Below are 24,145 nucleotides of genomic sequence, written 5' to 3' on the forward strand. Positions count from 1 at the left end.
GTTTGTAATGTGAATGAATTTAAATGTGCGGTAGTGGTGTGCGTTGTGAAATGTGCGATGTAAAGATGTGCGCGGTGAAGGAAGGCGTGGTAATGTCATACAACCGACACCTTAGCCATCATGACATCATCTACTCAGGAACACTCAAGGACTGGTGCCCCCACCACATCTTCAACCTCGGGAGCAGAGCAAGACCATCAGTAGTGAGCTCACTTCCATCCTCAAGGCATTGATTACCATGAACACCTTCCCCGAGGAATGGAAGCACGCAGAGGTCAAGGTTCTACTCAAGAAACCATAAGTCAACCCCAAAAATCTCAAGAACTACCACCCAATCTCTCTGCTCTCCTTCCCAGACAAAGTCCTTGAGAAAACAATCAACTGACAAGTTGCAGAACACCTTCAGAACCACAACCTTCTGGACTAGTCCTAATCCGGATTCCGCACCAACCACAGCACCAAAACCGCCCTAATTGCAGACACAGATGACATCAGATCCATCCTTGACCAAGGTAAAGTGGCAGTCCTGATCCTCCTTGATGTCTCAGCACCATTCAACACAGTATCACACCACACCCTGAACAGAGGGTTCTACAACTTCAGAATTCAAGGAGATCCCCTCAAATGGATTGCCTCCTTCCTCACAGACAGAACACAGAGTCTGCTTCCCACCCTTCATCTCGGAACCTAAGAACAACATTTGCGGTGTCCCGCATGGTTCATCCCTCAGTCCGACCGTGTTCAACACCTACATGAATCCCCTGGCCAATGTCATAGGACTGCATGGACTCAACATCATCTCCAACACCAAGGATACACAACTCATCATCTCCCTATCAGAAGACCCCTTTAGAACAATGACAAACTCCCACAGACGCATGACGAACGTCGCAGAATAGTTGAGAAATAACAGCCTATACCTCAAGACATTAGTGCTAATCTTTGGAAACACCTCCCCATGGAATGACTCCTGATGGCCCCTCGAACTAGGACCCACACCAACAACGACTGACCACACCCGCAACCTCTGCATCATTCTGGACGGCAAGCTTACCATGAAAAAAAACTATTCAGCGCTGTCTCAGCCGCCTGCTTCCTCACTCTCCACATGATTTTCAGATGGCTCCCCATCGACACCACACACTGTCACACAGGGGCTGGTCACCAGCCGACTGGACTAGGTCAACACACTCTATGCAGGAATCACCTTGCATCTCCTCAAGAGACCTCAAAGTCAGAATACAGCAGCCAGACTAGTCCTGAACCTCAGGCAGCAGATCCACTTCACTGCAACACCTTAGAAAGCTCCACTTGGTACCATTCAAGAGAAGAGGTCCCAATTCAAGATGCTGACCCATGCCTTCAAAGCCCTTCACAACCAAGGACCAGAGTACACCAGCCACTGACACAACTTCCACCATCCCTCCAGAAACCTGCACTCTTCCTCCCTCTGCCTCGGCCACACCTCCTGCATCCACAGCAGCAACAGTGGAGGATGCTCGTTCTTCTACCTCATAGCCAAGACCTGGAACGCCCTCCCTCTTCACCTACGGACCTCATCCTCTCTAGTGGAATTCAGAAAAGAACTCAAGACCTGGATGTCAGACTAAGCCTCTGCAGCAGTACTCTCCGCGCCTGGATACCCTCACAGGAGATTAGCCACGGTTTACAAATCCAGAATGATGATGATGATCTATTGAAGAGGATTGGCGACTGGATAAAGGTTTTCAAATGGAAAGGAAATAAGTCTAAGGAGAAACCTCCACAACTCTACACACAAACCCATTCCGATGGCTGTATCAAGTCTTAGAACAGAGTCCAACATTTATAGCAACTAGTTTTCAGCCCTTGGAAGCTAACGCCCTCTTCATTCTGGGCAGTGTTAGAATGCAGCTACCTACCTCTAGTCTGGCACTCCATGCATAAAACACTGACAATTGATCCCATTATACAGTCATCAGCCCCAATGTCAAAATGCTCCATAAGAAAACAACAAATTAACTGGGAGACAAGGTCTGACAGGTCTAAACATGCTTGATAAATTACTGAGAGAATGCATGTTTTTCCCATTTGAGGACTTGAGCCTTGAGTCTGGCATACTGACGGGCAATAATTACAATTAATACAATGTTTGAAGCTCAGACTAGGAGCGACCATGCAGATACCCTCACTTCACCTGTCCTACATAACACTGATTTCTCTTACATGAAGTTACAAGCAAAGAAAGGAGGGGGGTAGAGGTAGAGGCTAGGTTTATCCTAACTGTTATGTATGAAACAAAAATCGAATATTTCGAATAGAACCTGCCCAAGGGATTTGTGATAGGATACAGTGATAATCTGCTGTAATCGCTTTTCTAGAAAAAAGACTTCTTTTCCAGAGACCCCCTCACCCACCAGGGTTACCCCGAGGTGGCATGCTTCATCGTCAAAAATACCTAACTGGTGGGCCACTTTTGTATTCCCGGGAACCCCAATGATGAAGCATGCCCCCTACGGGTAACCCTGGTGGGTGAGGGGTCTAGAAAATAAGTATTTTTTCTAGAAAAGCGATTGAGGCGGATTCTTGCTGTATTCTATCACAAATCCCTTGGGCAGGTTCTCTTCGAATAATTCTCTTTCATGAAGACATCAGGTGCACATTGAGGAGTCGTATAAGGGCGGTACAACACTTCAATTATAGAACTATCCTCCAACCCTACAGCAGCTGAGACATGCATGGTGTGATAATCCATAATCTCTCTGGAGTGCAATGAAATATTAGTCCTCCAAGCTAGAAACGCATCATCAGGTATTACCGGAACGACGACTTAAAAGTACCTATTACAAAACTGTACACAAATAGTACTGGATGCCAGCTTAAACATACAGAGAAGGGATGGTTCGACACCCATCGTATTGGAGATACAAGCAAATGAAAAAGGTACTATCTCAAATACTGTGGAGCTGTCCAGTTCTTGATTCAAACTGGTCTAATGTGTGGAAAACCCTAACCAAATGTAGCTGCTTCACCTCTCAGCTACTGCATGACGTCCCGGACATTCCAGACACATTTTCTCACTAGACGATGCATGTTAACCTTGCTGGTGGTTACCAAAGTGTGCATCCTTCACCACAGGACATCACCAACATGGAATGGCTGCAAAAGCTGTACCACATAGCCTCCTATAAAAGACTTACGTGGATAACAGAGGATAGGATGGACGAACACATCATGATATGAGCTCCGCCTGTAGGTCACTGAAGAAACCCTGTATTCTCCATTGATGCAGGCGCTTACACAGTTCCCTCAACTTAATTAGGTTGTCTAGCTCTCACAAAATTAAACTCTACCGTTCTTTCCCTTGTTACCTGCTCTAATATCAGATAGAAAGCAGGAATAGAGTGAGTTTTCACACTCACAGCAATTCCTGCAGTAAATAGAGACACTGTGTTACGGTACATTATAACAATGGAGTTTCATTTCTGACCTCAACAAGACCAGCTGAATCACATACTTGCTGACCCTACTAATTAGGCATCACGTGTACAGTCTTACCACTTACTGATTTAAGCCTCCTCTCTTTCTGCATTTAAAGGCCCTGCAGGATCTTGCACATAATGCAAAGAAACATAAAAGTAGCTATCAGTGCAGCCGAACAAGGCAGATCTGAGCTGAGAGCACGCAAGCAGACTTTCAGTGTGCCCACTAATCAAGAGGATAGGACAGAGAGCTGGTTCCACGGCCCCATGACTGGATGTGTCCGCTTGCTACTGCTCAGAGGGAAAGTAGGATGAACCAACAGGGGCAGGGTAGGGTATGGAGCAGAGAGAGAACAGCAGCACAGGGATGTGGGTACACAAGCACAAAGCACAGGGAAAGGAAAGAAAGGCAGGAGACAAAAACAAGGAAAATAAACAGCTTGGGGCCGAGTGCAGGAGACCAAACGAACATACACCGTTGGTTGGGAGGGAAAGTCTTCTGGCAGCCTATATGCTCCAAATGGCCAAATAACAAGGGCCACAGCTTCTGCCGTCTGGGTTTTTGAGTCATAACTGCGTTGCATTCTGGGACGTGGACAGTTTTTACACTGTAAACATAGGGTCAACAATTTACACAGGTGGCTTTTAATGCAGGACTGACTCAAGATTTCAGTTACGTGGGAGATATTTGCCAGCTATGCAGAAAGAAGAGCCTCATGGCACTAAGAAGAGACTGCAGAGATTTCCCGATAGACGATGCTTCAGACCTGCCAACCTTAAATGGCATAGTGTAAGAGTGGATAAACGGCAGAGCGGGGCCTTTTTGTGGCCCTCAGTAGCCACATAGGGGCAGAGCCAGAGAGAGTGGTTGGGATTTTGTGCTGAGCACTGCCTCTAAACCCACTCCTACACAACCCATCAAAAGACAAAGACTTATGAAGCAGAAGACGTAATAGATTGGGTCTTTGCAGAGCCTTCAGCTATGAGTAGCAAACCCCCACTCTGTAGAATAGTTTCCAGGTCACCATATCTTCAGCATGTGAGATCGGATACTCACTGGATGACTGTAGTTGGTCTGCCACTGAAAGGCCAACAGAGCTAGCTTTGAAGTGGGACTAGGTATTGCTTAGGAAGCATCTTGCACTATAAGCAGATCCACTGAAATTATGTGATTCTGCGACGTTTGCTACATAATCTGTCATCTGCTGCATAATCTGCAGATTTTAACAACAAGAAGAGGCGTTCGCATGCAGTTGAAGGCCCTTTGCAAAGGTTAACAGGACATCTTTCAGTTGCTTATTTTAGCTGTAATTGGGTGTTAAAATGGTACTAATTAAATAAAATATTTCTAGAGACAGTATCTATGTGTAAAAATGACAAAATAATGAAGTAATACTATAAAAAAATATGTAGCAATATGCCGCATAATAACATTCTCAAGCTAATAAAACAACTGAAACACAATGCAGGCAATTATGGAACCAAGTGCCTTCCTCGCACAGGGTTGTTGTGGGGTTACTGAATCACACCACTGCTCGGTGGGTGTTTGTGCTGGTGGTGGCGCATTTACCGCTCGCAACAGTGTTTAAAAGCTACTCAAGTGTGCCATGATGTTTATTCCTCATGATTTCATCAATATCTAGCCATAAATCATTTCCTTTCAACTGGGTTCAAGTGACGAAACTTTCGGTAATCCTCTGATCAGCTCTAACGACACAGAGCACACAGTGTCATTTTCGGTGATGCCATCTATAGAAGTTTCGGGGTTACTACTGAACCCTTCCTTATTGCCATAGAACGCTGCCAAGTATGTAAGAGGAAAACAAGAGGTTAAAACCGATACTGCAAGACTCCTGAATCAGATACCAGTCCCGAGAGGGATAACTTACCTTTCGTCTCGGGCAAAAGATATCTTAACACCCGGTATCCACTTCCTACTGTAACTTCTACATTCTAAACCTTGGGTAGGAAACCAGAAGCAGTTTTTCAACTGATTGGTTATAATTGAAAAGGGGTGGTACTGGCAGCGGCTGAGTAGGTGTATTTCCCAACAATCGCTGCAATGCAATATTACTAGGAAAAATAGACCCGCCCCCAAGAAACGCCCCACCCACTGTGGCTTGAACTGCACCGGAAGAAACTTGTCCGCTGCTCCAAAGGCATGGGCCAGCCGCACGTGAGCCGGTGCTTCAAGAGCTGCGAGTCAATGCGTGCCATGCTACAGGGCAGAGACCCCTGTGACTAATGGGCATGACTGGTGCCATCAGAGCCGAATTCTGCAACATGAGCGGGGACACAGCAGCTCAGAAGAGCGTCGCAGGGACTTGAGAGCGGGTCAGTGTTGGGGAGACAGGGTTTAAACAACGGGGAATTCCTGACGCAGGCTTGAAACCAGAACTACTATTTAAACAGTATGCGCGAGTAACTCACCCAGTCCAGTTGTTTTCTTTACGTTTTGGGACTGATAGCAATGCGTTGTTGTGACCATACCTAACACCCTCTGTCCACAGGAATGTGGGGTTAGTCAGACATTTAAGAATAACCTCTTTAGGCCAGTAAAGAATTAATTCTTTTGGACGATTATGAGAAAGTGTACGGGGGCACTTTGTCGGACTGGTGAGTAGAAGTAAAACGTGGATCACGCCCAGCAAATGCAGGTGATTTCACAGGTATGACTAACATATGTTTAGTGGAAGAGTGAGGTCATGCAGAACCTTGAGATGTCATCTGAGGAACTCTGATCCAGCGGTTTGTATACCGACAGTTGAGCAAGGAGCTGGCCAGGACTGAATGTTGGTGATGCCTACGCTGTGTCTTTAATGATAATTAAACGATTAAGAGTGAAAACATGACTACATGTACTTTTTAACATTACCCCAAGGTGGGGAAATTGATACCTTGTTTATCCCATTGTAAACAAGCATGGCAAAGCCAATAGGTCTTGTTTCTACGAGAGTTAGAGCCATTGGCATTGTAACTGACAATGTCTTTTACCCATTTGTTATGGAAGAATGTATGTGGAGTAGAATTATGTGGGTTGGATTGGAATTCAATGATGTGGTGCGCTGTTGAACCTTGTTGCATGATGTGGAATTCTGTCGTGTGGTTTGGGTTGTATGTGATGTGTTATGTAATTATATTGTTCAGTTAAATTATGTGGATTGTTGTTGAATTATGTGGTAAGAAATGGAAATGTGTGGAGTTCGATTGTGTGGCGAGCAACTGTGTGGCGTTGAGTGAAATTAAGCTGATTGGAGTTGTGGCATGGTGTGGAGTGTATTTATGTGGATTGTTGCTATCTGGTATAGAGTGGGTTTATGCAGTGTGCATTTATGTGGTATAGACTAGACTGTAAGTATGTGGAGTTGAATCATGTTGCATTGAGTTGTTTTATGTGGAGTGTATTTATGTTGGGTGGTGTTGCATTATATTGCGTGAATTGTGTGGTGTTTTATGCCATACTGAACATTCAGGTATGCCACAAGGTACCCAGGGTAGTGGAGCACTTCTCTTTATTCTGCATCTTTTTCATACTATTCAGATAGGATTCATATTAATGAAGATCACCAGATTTGCCCAAGATTACCCAGTGTAGTGAAGTGAGAGGGTCGGGATTAAAACCAAATTATACGGGTTCTACAGTTAACAATTTAAGGTCCATATCTTTTCTAAGAAATCAAATGTATGTATGGCTGAGGATGTGTGCACCCTACATTGTTATGCAGTGGCTGCCAACTTTTATTTACATTTCCATGATGGCTAATTGGTACTTAAGAGCGAAAAAAAATACGTTTGCACGATTGGTCCATCTAGCATAAAAGGCCAGTATGCTTTGTAGATTAAGGCACTTCATTGAATTGAAGGCTTACTGCTGAAACATTTGGTGAGCTGCACACCATAAAGTCCTACCCCCAACAAGGCTGGCTCAGTCTTTCATCCTTTCAAGGTAAGGGAACTAATTACTCTTGAACTGTACAACAGCAAGCGCTTAGCAATTTTACAGACATGTGGTGTGACGCACTATGTAGAGTGAGTGTATTGTGAGTCACAGGAGAAGCTATGTAAAGTTGGTCTTGTGTGTGCAATGCCATTATTTCACACTTAAAGACACTACACCTCAGTGGGCATTTTATCTACATCTTAGCTACCTGGAGAATAATTATGCAAACTGCTAGAAGTCAGAGAAGTGCGTGTGTTGTTGTGCCCTGAGCTGTGTAAGAAAGCATCGCTTTCCTTTCTGAAGCCAGCCTTTTATTATTTGTCACTTCAGAAGACCAAATCTCCACTGAGCTGGCCCTAGCTGAGGTGAGAATGGATGCTTTGTCCGTTGGCATAATGTAAATTGTTTAAATGCCTTTTGTATTTTGTAAACTAAGCTGGGAATTCCTGGTTCGAAGCCCCAATGGGACGCCAGAGCTAGGCGTCCAACAAAAGCCGCTGTTAGAAATCGGATTCCTGGTTGGCTAAGGCTTGCGCCAAAGCCAGGCAGAAACCACCACTCTAGTCAGGGCAAGGGAGTTACACACCAAAGATAACCCCTACTCACCCCCTTGTTAGCTTGGCACGAGCAGTCTGGCTTATCCACACACAGCAGCAACACACTAGGCACACCACAACAGAAACTCCACCCAAGGTTATATCAAAAAGAGCCTTTGTATTCTCATAAACACATTAGAAACATAATCACACATTTACACTGTGCAAACTGGCACGGGCAATATTCACAGAGGATTATATACAGGATTGGGCCACGGTGAGAACCATCAGAATGCAGGTAAGTAAGTATAAACCACAACCAGTAATTACTAGCAACGTAATGACCTAAGCATTATCACATTAGGCATATACCCACACAAGGCCCAAACCTCATCAGCATAAACAGATTACGCAATGGGCCTCACCCGCATAAACATATTATGTACTAAAACATCAGCAGTCCAAACACATTAGGCATAAACCCACAGTAGGCCTAAACCTCATCAGCATAAACACATTACGCAATGGGCATCACAGTAGGCATCACAAGCATAAATACATTATGCAATACCTGTAAGCATGAGCACTATCCCATAAACACATTGGGTATCACATTAGGGCCTTGCGCCCTACCAATACTCAAACTGGCATTCTCAAGGGCTCAAACGCCCTATATCCTGCAATGTCAGGGCTTTGTGCTACCAATGCAGCAATCTCCCACAATGCGCAAATAATCAGGCCTAAACGTAGCAGCTGCCAACTAATTGCGGTGCAGCTGTGCAGCAAGATGCGGGCACTGGCACTCCTGTGCCCTTAGTCCCCACTGGGACCTGGCAAAACAAATGTGCCCCCTCAAGAAATATGGTTCTGGCCTAAACGGTGCAGCTGCCGCTAATTGCGGTGCAGCTGGGGGAGGTAAATGTGGGCCCTGGCACTCCTTGTGCCGTCTGGACCCTCACTGGGGCCCTGACAACAATGTACCCCCACGTTGCAACTGCCCGCAACAACGGTGCAGCTATGAAGCCCCAATCAAGACAGGCCAAATGAGCACTGGTACTCTTCGTGCCTGGGGAGCCCCGTTTCACTGGGCTCCTCCTGATTATTTAGCAAATGATGACACCAGCACCCACTTGCCCGAGGGGCACCAACAAGGCTCCACACTTCGGCCCCAATGTTGCAACTGCCTGTGCTTGTGCAGCTGTGTCAAAAAGAAATTTGCACTGGCACTAAACGTGCCTCAGGCTCACTCACCGTTCTCCTCATGTCACCAGTTATCTCTGTGGCCTCCCTCCCCCTCTGCCAGGTGGGGGAAGGTTGAAGGTGCCGCCACTGGAGCCCGCAAGGCTCTGTTGTATCTCACCGGCTGATTCAGGACTCCGGCGTCTCACCTCGCTTCACCCGAGCCCCTTCCTGGGACTTGGGGCTCGAGGTGGGACCAGCGAGTCTCCGGACTTCCTCTCTTCGTGTCCGGCTGGCTCCTCTGTTCACCGGGATGTCCTGGGAGGCGGGGTAGGCTCCCGTCCTCCCTTCTCTACACCGATACGGATCACACGCAGGGCTCCCACGGTACACGGGAGCCCAGCAATGCAGGCGCCGACTTCTCCTCGGCCCTTCTACTTCCTGTGGACAACTTCTGGACCCCACCCACAGCCAGGCGGACTCTGCCTGACGTCCGGGTCGCCGCAACAGTGCGGCGGCCCTCAGTGTTCTCGGTGCCGGCGGCCTCACGCCGGTAGGCGCAGATCGGCGTGGTGGGCTCCTGCTCCGGTTTTAAAATATAAATACGCGGGATGGGCACCTGCGAATTAGCACAAATGCGGGCTGGGCTCCTGTAAATTAAGTGAGAATGCGGGGTGGGCACCTGCCAATAATTAAATTCAAAGAGCGGGGTGGGCACCCGCCTTTTCAGAAAGGCGTGGGAATCCCCATGCAGCAGCCCAGCGCTGCAAATTAAAAATAGAAGCACTCTCTAAGTGCTAGGGCAAAGTCTCCAGCACTCTCCCCAATACAGAGAAAGCACTCCTAGGGATAAAAGTCCAAAGTCCAGGGGGCAAAGGCTGGGCCCAGGCAGGCCAGCACACCGGGCCCTCCAGCAGGGAGCCTGTCCCTAGTGGCGGTTCCTCCTGGAGCCCACAAGCAGCCCTCCCCCTTTAAGTCAGGAACAGCACAACCCTCTCATGGGCTCAAATCCCCTTCATTTATATGACATTTTCCTTTATCTGGAGAGTACAGGGCTTGGGGGAACCAGTTCCAACTGGTTCTGGAGCACTCTGTAAACCAGGCTCCTCTTCCTTATTGTTAGGTGGGGGCTCGTCATCAGACACATTCCAGGGCGGCGGAGCCAGCATTCACTAGGGCAGGTACCATCCTATTCAGGGACCAGGGACTTCCCCTCCCACTACTCAAAATGTAGAAGTCCCATTCAGCCTAGCGCTGACTCACCCTGCCCCTCCTGGAGCCACCCACACCTCACCAGCCCCGTCACTCAAAAGCCAGACATGCAATTCACAGCAGGCAGGCAGACACATAGCACACAGAAATGCCAACTTCTAAAAGTTGCATTTCTAAAATAACCACAATAAATCTGCACACACCATTGCGCAGCATTTATTAATACCATTTTATACATACCAGACTTGACCATGCAGCGCCTCTCACATCCGGATTTACCACTGACCCACATTCATCAGGGAATCCCCCATGCATTCCTATGGGAGGGCAGGCCAATCTCACTAAATGTAACCAGGGCGCACGCACTTTACACTGTACAGCAGTGCTAAAGTGCCTATTGGCCTAAAACCACTAACATTACTCAGGGAAAAGGCTAGGAGACTGGTAAAAAGTTTAGGGGTGAACCTGCCAAAAGGGCCACGTCCAACAGCCGCTTTCCCAGGATCAAACAATGTGGTTAAAATGAGAAGCTGGTATCAAAACTTTTGTCTGGGGCCCCAGAATGGCCAACATAGCCTCTGGAGTTTATCTTGCGAATGTTGAAAACAGCAGTTTTTTTAACGCTGAGTGACTGTTAAAAGACTGAGCCCAGCAAGCGTGACATAGTAGCCTGAGTAAGGAGCATGACCTGGGTAGTCGTAAGACCAGGACCCAGACACATTGCTAGAAAGTGATATGTCTAATGGTCTGCCTAGGTTACTCAGTCTCCCCACATAGACGTGGTGCTCGGCGCCGCTGCTACCGGTAGATTCTGCTCTAGAAGAGGCACTGATCTGCTAAAGATCCGTGTGTGTGTGTGTGATCTAGAAAGGAGGACTCCAAATTGAAATCTCTGAAAACGAACCAGGAATTTAGGCCACTCGGTGGATCTGCCTAGTTTTCCCCAAATGTTATAATTGTCCTTTCCTTCCACTCAGAAGCACGTTCCACCAGTATGAGCCAATTAGAGGTCAAGAAATCTTTTCGATATATCCTGTTTTATGGCTGTCAAGTGCTGGAGAGGAAGTGATATTGGAGGGGGCAGGTATGCGAGAGCTGAACCCAATAGTGCTCTGTGACCTCACCACCACTCCAGTGTTGTAATGGAGCTCCAGGGCACAGGCCACAGGTGGCGGCTCTGGAGCACAGAGGCACACAATGGCTGGCAAAATCAGTTTTTGTCTTTTTCCCCTTCTGCGGTTTATGAAGGTGGAAGTGGATCATGCTATGCAACAATCACAAGGTGAACAGTGGACAGAGAGCTCTGGTGTCTACCACCAAGTGAAGGTCTGTCAACAAGCCATTTTAAAGGCACATATAATTCTACCACCTACTTGTTTTGGACACTCTCAACAAACCATGCATGTCGCACTCCAAGATATCTGAGCTGTCCACCGAAAAGTGAAACTCCTTGAACAGCTGCGATGCTGCTGAGTGAAGTTTCTCAGACTAGCCCCCAGTGTCACACACCAAGATAGTTTTACCCCCCAATAACAAGTCATAGGTGTTACATAAGTTATAATGCCACCTTCCTGGGTGGCCTGCATATGCAAATAAAACAAGCATCTCTCAAAAGTCCGCCACGTATCCTGACTCTCTCACCAGCCTTAAATGTTCATTTGGTTTACTCCCTCATTGGTTTCTACATCCTCCCGAAGCCTGCCTCTTTCCACTGTGTTGCCCCTCCCTCTTTCTTTCTGCTAACTAGACCCACAGGGACAGATTTTCAAAGAATTTGTATCGGGTTTTACAAAACACCAAACCTGTGAGCATTAAAATTTTCAATTGAGAACACTTTTTTTCTTACTTCGCAGCCAAACCAAAAGTTCAAAATATGTAATTATTATTGAGGGCATCTCTACTTTGCGTAGCAACCATAGCTGCTGCCTTTGGAATTGGGGAACCGGATTCGAGTGTTGGAATTAGCTTAACATCCTGTGATTCTGGGCAAATCACTTAATCTCCCAGTGCCTACAAAAAATGAATGTGTCCTTGTGTAATATAACTCTTGCTCATGTAAAGCACTCCAATACCTTTGGGTCGAGTTTGTGCTATATAAAACAGCAGAAAAAAAAGAATTCAGAGACTTGTTTTAAACTGTTTGGGGATCATCATAGTTTTTTTTTATAACTCTTTGTGGTAGTAGGTTACATGCTTTCTTTTATGTCTATGTTAGTTTGTATATTGTTAGCTCATTCTTAGAATATGCTTGTGTCATCTGTAGAATTATATGATGCAATCTTAGAATTATAGAACTTTACTTTCTGGGGAGAAAACGGTTGGATTTAGAGGAGTTGGGATGTTTGCCCTGCTGCTCCGGTGGGTCTATGGTTTATGAATTAAATAAACCTAATTTATATCACAATATCGACTGCTGTCCATCTTTATATTGGCGACGAGGGAAACTTAAAGAAGACCCACTGGATAATTCGGCAAATTTAAAATTTTCGGGAGTTTTCACTCTCATGACGAGCCGAAAATTTAGCACAAGACTCTTCTGATATTTTAAAATTTATTCTTCCTGCCTTCGATTATTTTCTACGAAATTCAAGGTACTGTAACTTCGATTTTATCTTCGATTTACCTTGCTTAAGCGTTCTTAAGCTTTGGATGAATCCGTTATGTTTGACTGTGCTTCTGAGTTCCAGTGCGTGAAGGTGCCTTGCTGAGTCTGCTTTACGTCATCAGCTCTTCCTGCTGTGCGTTCCTTCTCCTCAACGTTGCGCTTCAGTGACCTCAGAGCTTGGCGACGTTTTGGCGGCCATTTTAAAGGAAATTTTTTGCTTATACCCTGCGTTCCAGTGACCTCATTACGCACCTACGTAAGAGCGGCCATTTTAAAATCAGACTTTGTGCGTACTTTCATTATTCTTAACTGCCGCTACTTGTCTTCATCTATCTGGAAAGCGGGTGAGATTTTCTTACTAAAATCGATATTAATCTACAAAGCAACGTCAGTGATGCGCACACTAGTATTCTTCATTATTTCATCGGAGACATTCCGTTACAAGCGCATTTTCAGTGGTGCGCACACTTTAATTCAATTTTACTTCATTGAAGGCATTCTGTTATAAGCGCATTTTCAGTGGTGCGCACACTTAATTTTGCTTCATCGAAGGCATTCTGTTGTAAGCGCATTTTCAGTGGTGCGCACACTTATTATTACTTTGGCTTTTCTTTTGAAGACAATCTTTGTTGGAAGTTCGTACACAGTTCCTGTTCTGATGAGGTGCACACTTATCTTATGACACACTTTGGAGCTCAACTATTTTCTTACTCTTCTTCTTTCCTTGTTCAGCTTTTCAGTGATGTGCACATTTTAAATTTGTAAAAAAAAAAAAAAATTAGTTTTTGGGAAAAGCTTTTAGTTAATTTGTTTTGACTTTTCTTCTTTGCTTTATTTATTCAGGATCTAGACATGGCTAATGCGCAAATTTGCAATCAACCCACAGTTTTTCTACAAATTCCAGGTAAGCCTAAGTTGGAATGGAAAAAGTGGTTTGAAAGTTTTGAGAATTACATTGTGGCTATTGACGGATCCAAATTTTCCGCTGAAAGATTAAAGGTTCAAGTTCAAGTTCAGAAATTTGTATAGCGCACTACTCACCCATAGGGTCTCAAGGCGCTTGTGTGGGGGGTGGATTATTTATCGAATAGCCAGGTTTTAAGTTCTTTTCTGAAGGAAATGTGGTTCTGTGAGAGGCGGAGGTGAGTGGGGAGCGAGTTCCAGGTCATGGCCGCCAGGTAGGAGAAGGATCTCCCTCCCATGGTGCATTTGTGGATGCGCGGGACTGCGGCAAGCGCTTGGTTGGAGGATCTTAGTTGGCGGGTGGGTGTGTAGAAGGACAGTCGTGTGCTGAGGCTTTCGGGTCCTAGTTTGTAGAGGGCTTTGTGAGCGTGGGTGAGGAGACGGAACGTTATTCTCTTGTTGACGGGAAGCCAGTGGAGGTCTTTCAGGTGGCCGGTAATGTGAGCTCGGCGAGGGATGTCCAATATGAGCCTGGCAGATGCGTTTTGGATGCGTTGGAGTTTTTTCTGTAGCTTGGCTGTGGTTCCGGCGTAGTGGGTGTTTCCGTAGTCCAGTCGGCTGGTGACCAGTGCGTGGGTGACCGTCTTTCTTGTTTCGGTGGGGATCCAACGGAAGATTTTTTTGAGCATACGGAGTACGTTGAAGCAAGAGGATGAGACGGCGTTAACTTGTCTGGTCATCGAGAGGGAGGAGTCTAGGATGAAGCCCAAGTTGCGTGCGTGGTCTGTGGGTATGGGTGCTGTGCCCAGGGCCGATGGCCACCAAGAGTCGTCCCAGGCAGAGGGTGAGGATCCTAGGATGAGAACTTCCGTTTTGTCTGAGTTAAGTTTTAGGCGGCTGTTTTTCATCCATTCGGCTACTTCTTTCATGCCTTCATGAAGATTGGTTTTGGCGGTGTTAGGGTCTTTGGTGAGGGAAAGGATCAGCTGGGTGTCGTCAGCATAGGAGATGATGTTAAGGTCGTGTTGTCGTGCGATGGATGCGAGGGGGCTCATGTAGACGTTGAAGAGGGTGGGACTGAGTGATGATCCTTGTGGTACTCCGCAGATGACTTCGGTGGACTCAGATTTGAATGGGGGGAGTCGGACTCTCTGGGTTCTCCCGGCGAGGAACGAGATGATCCAGTCCAAGGCTTTTCCTTGTATTCCGACGTTGCTGAGGCGTTGTATGAGGGTGCTATGACAGACTGTGTCGAAGGCGGCGGAGAGGTCGAGTAGGATGAGGGCAGCTGTTTCTCCATTGTCCAGTAGCATTCGGATGTCATCTGTCGCTGCAATGAGGGCGGTTTCGGTGCTGTGTTTGGCTCGAAAGCCGGACTGTGAGGGGTCGAGGGAGTTGTTGGATTCAAGGAAGGCGGCGAGCTAAAGGCCATCTTATTCAGTTTTTTGGGTTCTGCTGCTATTGAAATTTTCAAAAACTTAATTCCTATTCCACCACCTAGTGGTGGTGGTGATGGATGGAACGTTTATAAGGAAGCTGTAGCCAGACTTGAGAAACAATTTCAAGATGAGCCTAATGTTCTTATTGAAAGACATGCATTTCATAAAAGGAAGCAATTTCCTGATGAGACCATAGAAGAATATGTTGCTGCCTTAAGAGTTTTAGCTGCTAATTGCGACTATGGAGCAACTGTTGATTATTGCATTAGGGATCAACTGATTTTTGAATGTGAGTCTAAAAAAGTTCAGGAAAGACTTTTGGCTTGTCGCAATCCCACATTAAGTGAGGCTATTGATTTGGCCAAAGGGATTGAGAGATCCATTTTATCTTCAAGAGTCATTTCTGCTGAGAGTTCTAAATCTTTCAACTCATCTTCTACTTCACCTGTCTGTGCAGTGCAATTTCCTAACAAAGGAAGGACTGGTTTTAAACAAATTCCTAATAACAAATCATCCTGTTATAGATGTGGTTCCAAAACACATTTAGCCAATAATGTCAACTGTCCCGCTATTAAGAGAAAATGTGTTAATTGTGGTAAAGTTGGCCATTTTTTTTCTGTTTGCCATGCACCAAAAAAAATTCCTAGTTCTTCAAATTCGGGTGTTAATAATATTGATGTTGTTGAAGAAGATTTGCAGAACATATTGACTATCTACGACCATATTTTTGAATATTCTGTGAACAACATCAATCTGCCTTTTAAAGCACCGTTAGGCACTGTGTTGGTTGGTGATATTTCTTTTCAAGCCATGGCTGATTCTGGTTCACCGATCACCATTTTGTCTGATGTGTTTTTCAAGGAAAATTGGAAAAACGTTATTCTCCACAAATCTGATATTAATCCAAAAGCTTTTGGTAACTTTGATATTACCATGTTAGGTTACTTTGAAGATTCGTTAGAATTTGAGTCTAGGAAAATCTTTACTAAAATTTATGTTGCCATTGATGGAAAGAATATAGTTGGGTGGTTTGATTTAGGTAGGCTGTGTGTAATTTTGTGTCCTGGTTCTGAACGTCCTCTGCAACTTAGAGAATTTGATGTTAACAATGTTTACATGGACAAATATAGTTTAGAAATGATTCTCAAGAAACATTCAAATGTCTTCAAAAATGTTGTTGGTCAAGTCAAAGGCTATATGCATAAAATTAAGTTAAAGAAGAATGCAATTCCCATTCAACATAAAGTACGTATGGTTCCGCTTGGTATGCGTGAGAAATTGAAGGTCCATCTTGATACTTTATGTTCAGAAGGTATCATTGAGTCAACTGATAGTTCTGAATGGGTGTCGGCTATTGTTTTGGCACTCAAAAAGAATCAAGATTTGAGGCTATGTGTAGATTTGAGGTCCCTTAATAAGAACATTGTTGTTGACACGCATCCTTTACCCCGTATTCAGGATATGTTGTCAGCTGTGAATGGTGCCAATTTTTTTTCGATTATAGACCTCAAATCTGCCTATCATCAGGTGCTTCTGGACGAATCTTCTAAGGATCTTACCACTTTTATTACGCCTTTTGGGTTGTATAGATTCTTAAGGATGCCATTTGGTCTTGCATCAGCTGCCAGTGTGTTTCAGAGACTTATTGAGAATTTGTTTCGTGGTGTTACAGGTGTTCAGTCATTCCAGGATGATATTTTAATTTTTGCTGAAACATCTGAACAACAAACACAATGTTATTCTCAATAAGGTTCTTGGCATTCTTGGTTCTAAAGGCATGACTGTCAGCAAGGAAAAGTGCAAATTTTTTGTTGAAGAGCTAAATTATTTAGGACACAGAATCACGGCAGATGGCATCTTTCCTAAAGAAGATTTAGTCAATACTTTGGATAATATTTGTACACCCAAGGACAAAGATTCTTTGCGTTCTTTCTTAGGTCTGGGAGAGTACTATTCAAGGTTCGTGAAAGGGTATGCGTTAGTAGTGGAACCTCTCAGACAGTTACTTAGAAAGGGTGTTCAGTTTATTTGGAGCAAGATTCATGATGAAGCTTTTGTCAATGTTAAAAAACTTATTTCCAAAGCACCTGGTCTTTAGACTTTTGATCCTCAGGGTAAATCCTTTGTCACCGTGGATGCGAGTACTATTGGCCTTGGTGCTGTTTTCTCTCAGATTGTTGATGGCAGAGAAAGAGTTATATCTTTCATTTCCAGGGCAATTCGTGGTGCTGAAAAGCACTACAGCACTATTGAGAAGGAGGCCTTAGCCTGTGTTTGGGCTGTTGAAAAGTTCAAAAGTTTCTTGTGGGGTAGGCCTTTTGTTCATGTCACTGATCATAAACCGCTTGTATTCATGATGGATGGTGTCAGGAGTGGCAAGGCGTCATCTAGACTTGTTAGGTTGATTGCTAGACTACAAGAATACAACTTTGAGACGCAACATATTCCTGGTGGGAAAAATGTCACTGCTGATTGTTTGTCTAGGCTTCCTCCCTTTGAAGAAGATAATAATGAAATTTTGGATGAGCATGAATGTGTTGTAGCTCTGGTCGATGCGGTGAGTTCTGTTGAGTTGAGCATTTCAGAGAAAGATTGGATTGAGGCTATGGACAAGGATTTGATGCTTAATAAAGTTAAGAATTTTGTTGGTGTAGGTTGGCCTCCCATTAGGAACTTAGAAGATTGTTTGAGGAGTTTTGCCCAGATTGCTGATGAGCTTAGCATTGAGGGGAATATTTTGTTGCGTCAACATTTGTTTATTCCTCCTGATGGTTTAAGAAACAAACTCATCAAGCTTGCTCACGCTGGTCATCCAGGTATTTCTGGTACAAAAAGGATTCTTAAGAACCATTATTGGTGGCCGGGCATGGATGCAGGTATTGAGAAAGTGATTGACAATTGTCCTGTTTGTGTCAGGGCTGATAAGCATTGGAAGGTTTCGACTCAACCTTTGTCTCTTAGAGAAGGGGCAGTTGGTCCTTGGGATAACATTTCAATTGACTTTTCTGGTCCCTTTGAATGTTTAGGTAGGGAAAAGAGATTTTCTATTGTGGTGGTAGATAATTTTTCTAAGTGGATCTATTACACCTTTGTGGAACATCCCAATAAAGATGCTGTTATTGATTTTTTGGATTTTGTTTTCAGTTTAGAAGGTGCCCCCAATCTCATTTTATCCGATAACGGGGTGCAATTTGTTTCCAGGAAAATGAAAGGTTTTTTGGAAAAATTTGGCGTTAAGTCTGAAACCACTCCTTTATATTGTCCCAGGGCCAATGGCCAAGTTGAGAGGGCCAATAGATTCATTAAGGAGGGCATTCAGGCTGCTTTAGAGAGTAAGTTGGATGTTTTACAATTTTTGAAGGAGAAATTGTGGAGTTACCACATTACTCCAAATTCTTCTACTGGTTTTTCACCCTATTTACTGATGAGAGGTAGACAAGCTAAATCTGTTTTAAGACCTAACTTTGTTAAGAGTGTGAGGCATGATGTCGACATGAAAGGTATCATTGATGAAGTCAAACAGAACATTCAAGAGTCTCGCATTGCAGGCAAAATTTATCATGATGCCTCCCTTAAGTCCAAAGATAAGTTCATCAAGGTTGGTGATTGGGTACGTGTTTTGAAACCCACTTTACCTAGCAAGGGTTCTTCTAAGTTTTCCAATCCTTTTCAGGTTGAAAGAGTAACTGATTCTGCTGTTCTTCTTGCTGAGAAGGGTTGGTGGAGCAAGGGTTCTGTTATTCTTCTTAAACCTGGGCAGGAACGTTTTTTTACTGAAGATGAGGATGGTGGTTGCATTTGGAATGATCCTGTTCAAGAAAAGGAGTTTCGTACTGCTGATGTGTTTGTTGATGAATCTGCCCATGATGTTAGTTCTGAAAATGTTGTTTCTCCTGATTGTCCTAATGTTCTTGAGGGTTGTTCTGAAGCTTCTTTTGTTCCTGCTTCTCACCTGCAGGAGACAATTGAATCTTCTTCTCAAGTTAATCCCTCATCTCACAAAAGGATTTCTAGAATTCCTAAGAAATTTGATGATTTTATTTTGGATGCTTGATTTATTTGTTTTTTTGTTTTTTGCAAAAAGGTACATGTGGTAGTAGGTTACATGCTTTCTTTTATGTCTATGTTAGTTTGTATATTGTTAGCTCATTCTTAGAATATGCTTGTGTCATCTGTAGAATTATATGATGCAATCTTAGAATTATAGAACTTTGCTTTCTGGGGAGAAAACGGTTGGATTTAGAGGAGTTGGGATGTTTGCCCTGCTGCTCCGGTGGGTCTATGGTTTATGAATTAAATAAACCTAATTTATATCACAATATCGACTGCTGTCCATCTTTATACTCTTTTTATTGAAAAAGCATCAATTAAATCACATTACAGAGGATGAAATACAGCATCCGGGCATACACCGGGGGGCAGCAAAGCAAACCACGTCCATGATTAAACTGAACTTCATGGAGAAGGGGGGTCGTCAAAAGTGGCAGACAGGGGTGGTTTGCAAATGTCTCCTCTGTAATCATTCCAAGGCCCCCAGATCGATGACCATTTTCGAGGGCATCCCCTCGCGAGATATGTAGTTTTCTCTCGAAACATGCACCAGTCCAAATTGTTTTCCCACACTTCCAGGGTAGGAGGTTGGCCAGCTCCCCACAATTGAGCAATATTTCGTTTAGCAATCATGAATCCCAAAGTAGCCCATTTCATCTGTGAGGCTCCCAGATATTAAGTAAGCACATCCTAGCCTCTAGTGAGAGAGTGACCCAAGTACTTTATGTATGGTATCATGTATATTGCGCCAATATGTATTAATGAGTTCACATTCCCAGATGATATACATAAAGGTACCCACTTGTCCACATTGTTGTTTGCATAGCCCTCTATCTGAGAGCCCCATACGCACCAACCTCTGGTCCCGTGATGTAGATCCTATGGAGAATCTTAAGCTGAACTAATCTCAAGCGGGCGCTAATTGCGACCTCCCTAGAGGAGGATACAGCCGCCCGCCAGTCCTCCTCATCCAGCTCTATTCCGTCCTGCTTCCACTTATCTCTCAAGGCCACCAAAGGGTCAGGCTTGTGATTTATCAATTTCTTATAAATCAAAGATATAGTTTTGTCAGGTAGATGTCCGTCTAGTATCCTGTCCTCCGGGGGGACGCCTCTGGCGGCTCCGACCCCCCGGGAAGGACAGAGAGAAGGGACTGGCGAATCTGTCCATATCGGAAATACTCGGATTCCGCGAGTTTATATTCTACCTGCATGTCTTTGAATGATTTGATTCCCCCCTTGCCCCAAATATCTCTAATCGTGGAAATTCCAATGCGGTCCCACTTGTCGAATCCTTTCGTCTTCCAGAGCGAGCCCAATTGTTCCGAGTCCCACAGCGGGGTGGCCATAGTCAGTTTATTCTTCCAGCCCAGTGCACTTGTGGCCACATGCCAAACCTTGACCGAGTGTTTAGTCGGCCCGTCAATGCCAGATTATTAGGTCGTGAATATAGAGCTCTGCTATACCCACCCCCAAAGAGAAGCCATTTATCCATGGCATATCCAGGGTCGTCAATCCGCCCATATGTACCATGATTGATTGTGGCCATCTGGGACGCCCAGTAATATCTCCTGATTTCCGGAAGGGATATGCCTCCATCATACCAGGAGAGTGGTAATTTTTGCAAAGCAATACGGGGCCGTCCCTCCCACAGCAAATTCTGCTGTAGGTTCTCTATCTCACCAAAGTATCTAGATGGTACCACATCCAGGGTGTTTTGCAGGACATAAAGAAGACTGGGGAGAGCCATCATTTTAAAGAGGGCTGCCCTGCCCAACAGCGAGAGAGGAAGCCCCTTCCAATTGGAAACATTACTTTTAAGTCTTTGGAGGGGAGGAAGAAGGTTTCGAGTATATCTAAGCGAGTAATCCAATGAAACATAAATTCCCAAGTATTTGAACCCTTCTTTGCAAATCTGTATAGGACAGTTTCGTGGGGGGGCAGGCTGGTCTTCTTTCAATACATACAGCAGGGATTTCTCCCAATTGATGGAAAGTCCCGAGTTCCTCCCGAAGGAAGCCAGGACATCAAAGATCACAATAAGAGACTTACGCGGAGAAGTCAGATAAAGCAGTATGTCATCTGCGTACAGTGATATACGGTCCTCCCATCCAGGGGTCCACTGCAGACCTCTGATCGAAGGCTCCCAGCGTATCCAGGCAGCCAGGGGCTCAAGTGCCAGAGAGAAGCCCTGATGGGTGCCCCGTCCCAGAATGAAGGGAGCTGAGACTATTATTCACTACCACTTGATTTAAAGGCTCCGGGTACAGCAGACGCACCCATCCAATAAACCCAGGGCCGAACCGAAACTTCGCCAATACCGCCCACAAGTAAGGCTATTCTATCATGTCAAATGCCATTGTTGGGTCAAGTGACGCAATTATGGCTGGTTCCTGTAGAGTGTGAGCCCTGGCCAACACCCTGTGCAGTCTGCGCAAGTTTAGGGCAGTGTTTCTATGGGGCATAAAGCCCGACTGATCGGGATGCACCAGGTCACTGATGACTTTTACCAGTCTATTTGCCAGGAGCTTGGCTAAAATCTTAGGCTCGGCATTAAGGAGTGAAATGGGCCTGTAGGAGGCACAGCTCGTTTTAATCTTGCCCTCCTTATGGATCACTACTATGCAATTATCTGATCTCTGGGGAGAATCCCTGCCTCTTTGGACTCCATGAATCTATCCATCAAATAAGGCGCCAGCCTATTGGGTTTGAGCTTATAAAGTTCTATGGGCATCCCGTTGGGGCCCAGTGCCTTACCGGAGTTCAATGAGCGGATGGCCAGGGCCACCTCGTCCGCCGTAATCGCGCTGTCCATAAACCGGCTATCATCAAGGGAAAGACACAGGAGCTGTACAATTCGGAGCAATAAGTGGGAATCAGCTTCCGGGCAGGAAGATGCCGATGTATATACAGCCTGGAAATGCTCAGCGAATGCATTTACTATCTCCTGCGGTTCAGTAAGTCACGGTCCCTCTTTTGTCAAGAGCTCAGGGACCAATCGACAAGCCCAGTCTTTCTTATCCAGCAATTCAATAAGCTTCCCTGCCTTGTCCCCCAGCTCGTACAGTCTACCTTGTTGTTACCTACAAAGAACCTTAGCTCCATCGGTGACCAATGCCCTGTAGTCATGTTGCTTTAGGCTAAGCTGGTGAAGCTTAGCCCGCGTCACTTCCTGCTCCAATTCACCCTCCAGTTTGTTGTTATCCGTTTCTAATTCCACTACTTCCCTCTGTTTCTCCTTCTTAGTTCCCGCTATTGCAGACAGGGATAACTGTCTTAAAGGCCTCCCATAAGGATCCAGGTGAAGACACCGAACCCACTTTATTGGCAAAATAATCATCTAGCTTAACAAGGAGGTCCTTGCGGGCCTTGGGGTTACGCAAATACCATGGATTTATTGGAGCCACCCTTCATGCTGTGCCCCGGGCTATGACAATGTGAATCGAGAGTGGAGAATGATCTGATATGCCTCTGGCTAAATGCTTAACCTCTGCTATGTTTGAACCTTGTGCAGCGGGGACCAAACAGTAGTCCAGGCGCGAGAGACTATCATGAGCCCCAGAGTGGAAAGTGTACTGTTTTTGATCTGTGTGTAGTAACCTCCAACTATCAACCAGTCCCATTGCGTCTATAAAGTCCGTCAGCCACCGCATTGCCCTCCCCGTGTCTCTTGGGGGATACCTGTCCATCATGCCAGAGACGACTGCGTTAAAGTCGCCTCCCAAGTATAACACCCCCTCAGGAAGCGAAGGTATGACCGTCCCCAAATCTGCTAGCGTTGTGCCTTGTAATCCCAGCGGAACATAAACAGACAAAAAGGTGATCTGTTGTCCCTCCTACATGCCCGAGACTCCAACATACCTGCCCCTCCCATCTTCCCATGTGGAGGACACTGCCAGTGGAAATGTTTTACGAATCAGAATCCCCACTCCCCTAGAGCCTGATGTAAACCCGAAATGTGCAATTAACTTATACCCCATTCTATGCAGAGCATTGCATGAGTTCCCAATAAGATGCGTCTCTTGAACCAGGACCACATCTGGTGACTTCCGTGTAAGGAATTGGAGAACTACATTTCGCTTGATCTTATCCCCCAACCCGTTAACTTTCCAACGTAATATTTTTATTTCACTACTCGCCATCGTCAACCCGGTACCTCCAATGCGCCCTCCGATTTCGTCTATTGAGACAGGATTGTGAATTGATGCAACAAACAAACCAATCAACATATAAACCAAACACCACCCCCCCACCCGCCCCCCCCCCCAAAATCCCCCCACATCGCTGCCCTGATCACTGGACTTCCAACTGCCCATAGAAGATGAAGAGTGCCTGTCGCCCCTAATGATTCAAAGAAAGAAAATAAGGAGGGAGGGTTCAGCCCCACCGCCCCCACCCCGGACCCCCTTCTAATACTAGTAACCCCCCCAAGCCCCTACTCACAACAAAACCCCAAAGCACTAAAGAGTTTTACGGTGGTTCCATGGCTCTACAGGCACTGATATGTTGACAAAGTCAAGCCACACATAAAAATTGAAAACAATACTATTCACGTTCCCTGTTTCACGCTCTTCTGAACGATCCAGCGTTTCTGTTCCATCTCGGCGGAGAGTGTCTATCCAGTCTGACACCGCATCTGGGTTGTCGAAAAACCAGATCTTCCCATTGACCTCCACCCTTAAGCGTGCCGGGAACATCATGGCGTATTTCAACCCCTTGTCTCTCAGTTTCTTCTTAACAGCCCAAAAATTACGTCGCTGTTTCTGGACCGCCTGCGTAAAATCCGGGAAAAAGGAGAGAGTGGCATTTTCGTATCGGATA

General features: G+C 45.3%; 2 protein-coding genes across 4 annotated transcripts in view; one reads left to right on the forward strand and one right to left on the reverse strand.

Moving 5' to 3' along the window:
• Nucleotides 1-5,483, reverse strand: part of IRAK4 (interleukin 1 receptor associated kinase 4) — a 131,981-nt gene extending 126,498 nt beyond the window's left edge. For both annotated transcript variants that reach the window (XM_078655469.1, XM_078655477.1), the window contains exon 1: nucleotides 5,351-5,483. The gene's annotated coding sequence lies outside the window, so the exon portion shown is untranslated. The remainder of the gene's footprint in view (nucleotides 1-5,350) is intronic.
• Nucleotides 5,484-5,616: 133 nt separating this feature from the next.
• Nucleotides 5,617-24,145, forward strand: part of PUS7L (pseudouridine synthase 7 like) — a 152,019-nt gene continuing 133,490 nt past the window's right edge. The window contains exons 1-2 of one of the 2 annotated variants that reach the window (XM_078674283.1): nucleotides 5,678-5,795; nucleotides 13,777-13,837. The gene's annotated coding sequence lies outside the window, so the exon portion shown is untranslated. Of the gene's footprint in view, nucleotides 5,796-13,776; nucleotides 13,838-24,145 lie in introns of both variants that reach the window. The other variant, XM_078674282.1, reaches the window with a different exon arrangement.

Source organism: Lissotriton helveticus, chromosome 1_1 (genome assembly GCF_964261635.1).
Source record: "Lissotriton helveticus chromosome 1_1, aLisHel1.1, whole genome shotgun sequence".
Taxonomy (NCBI): Eukaryota; Metazoa; Chordata; class Amphibia; order Caudata; family Salamandridae; genus Lissotriton; species Lissotriton helveticus.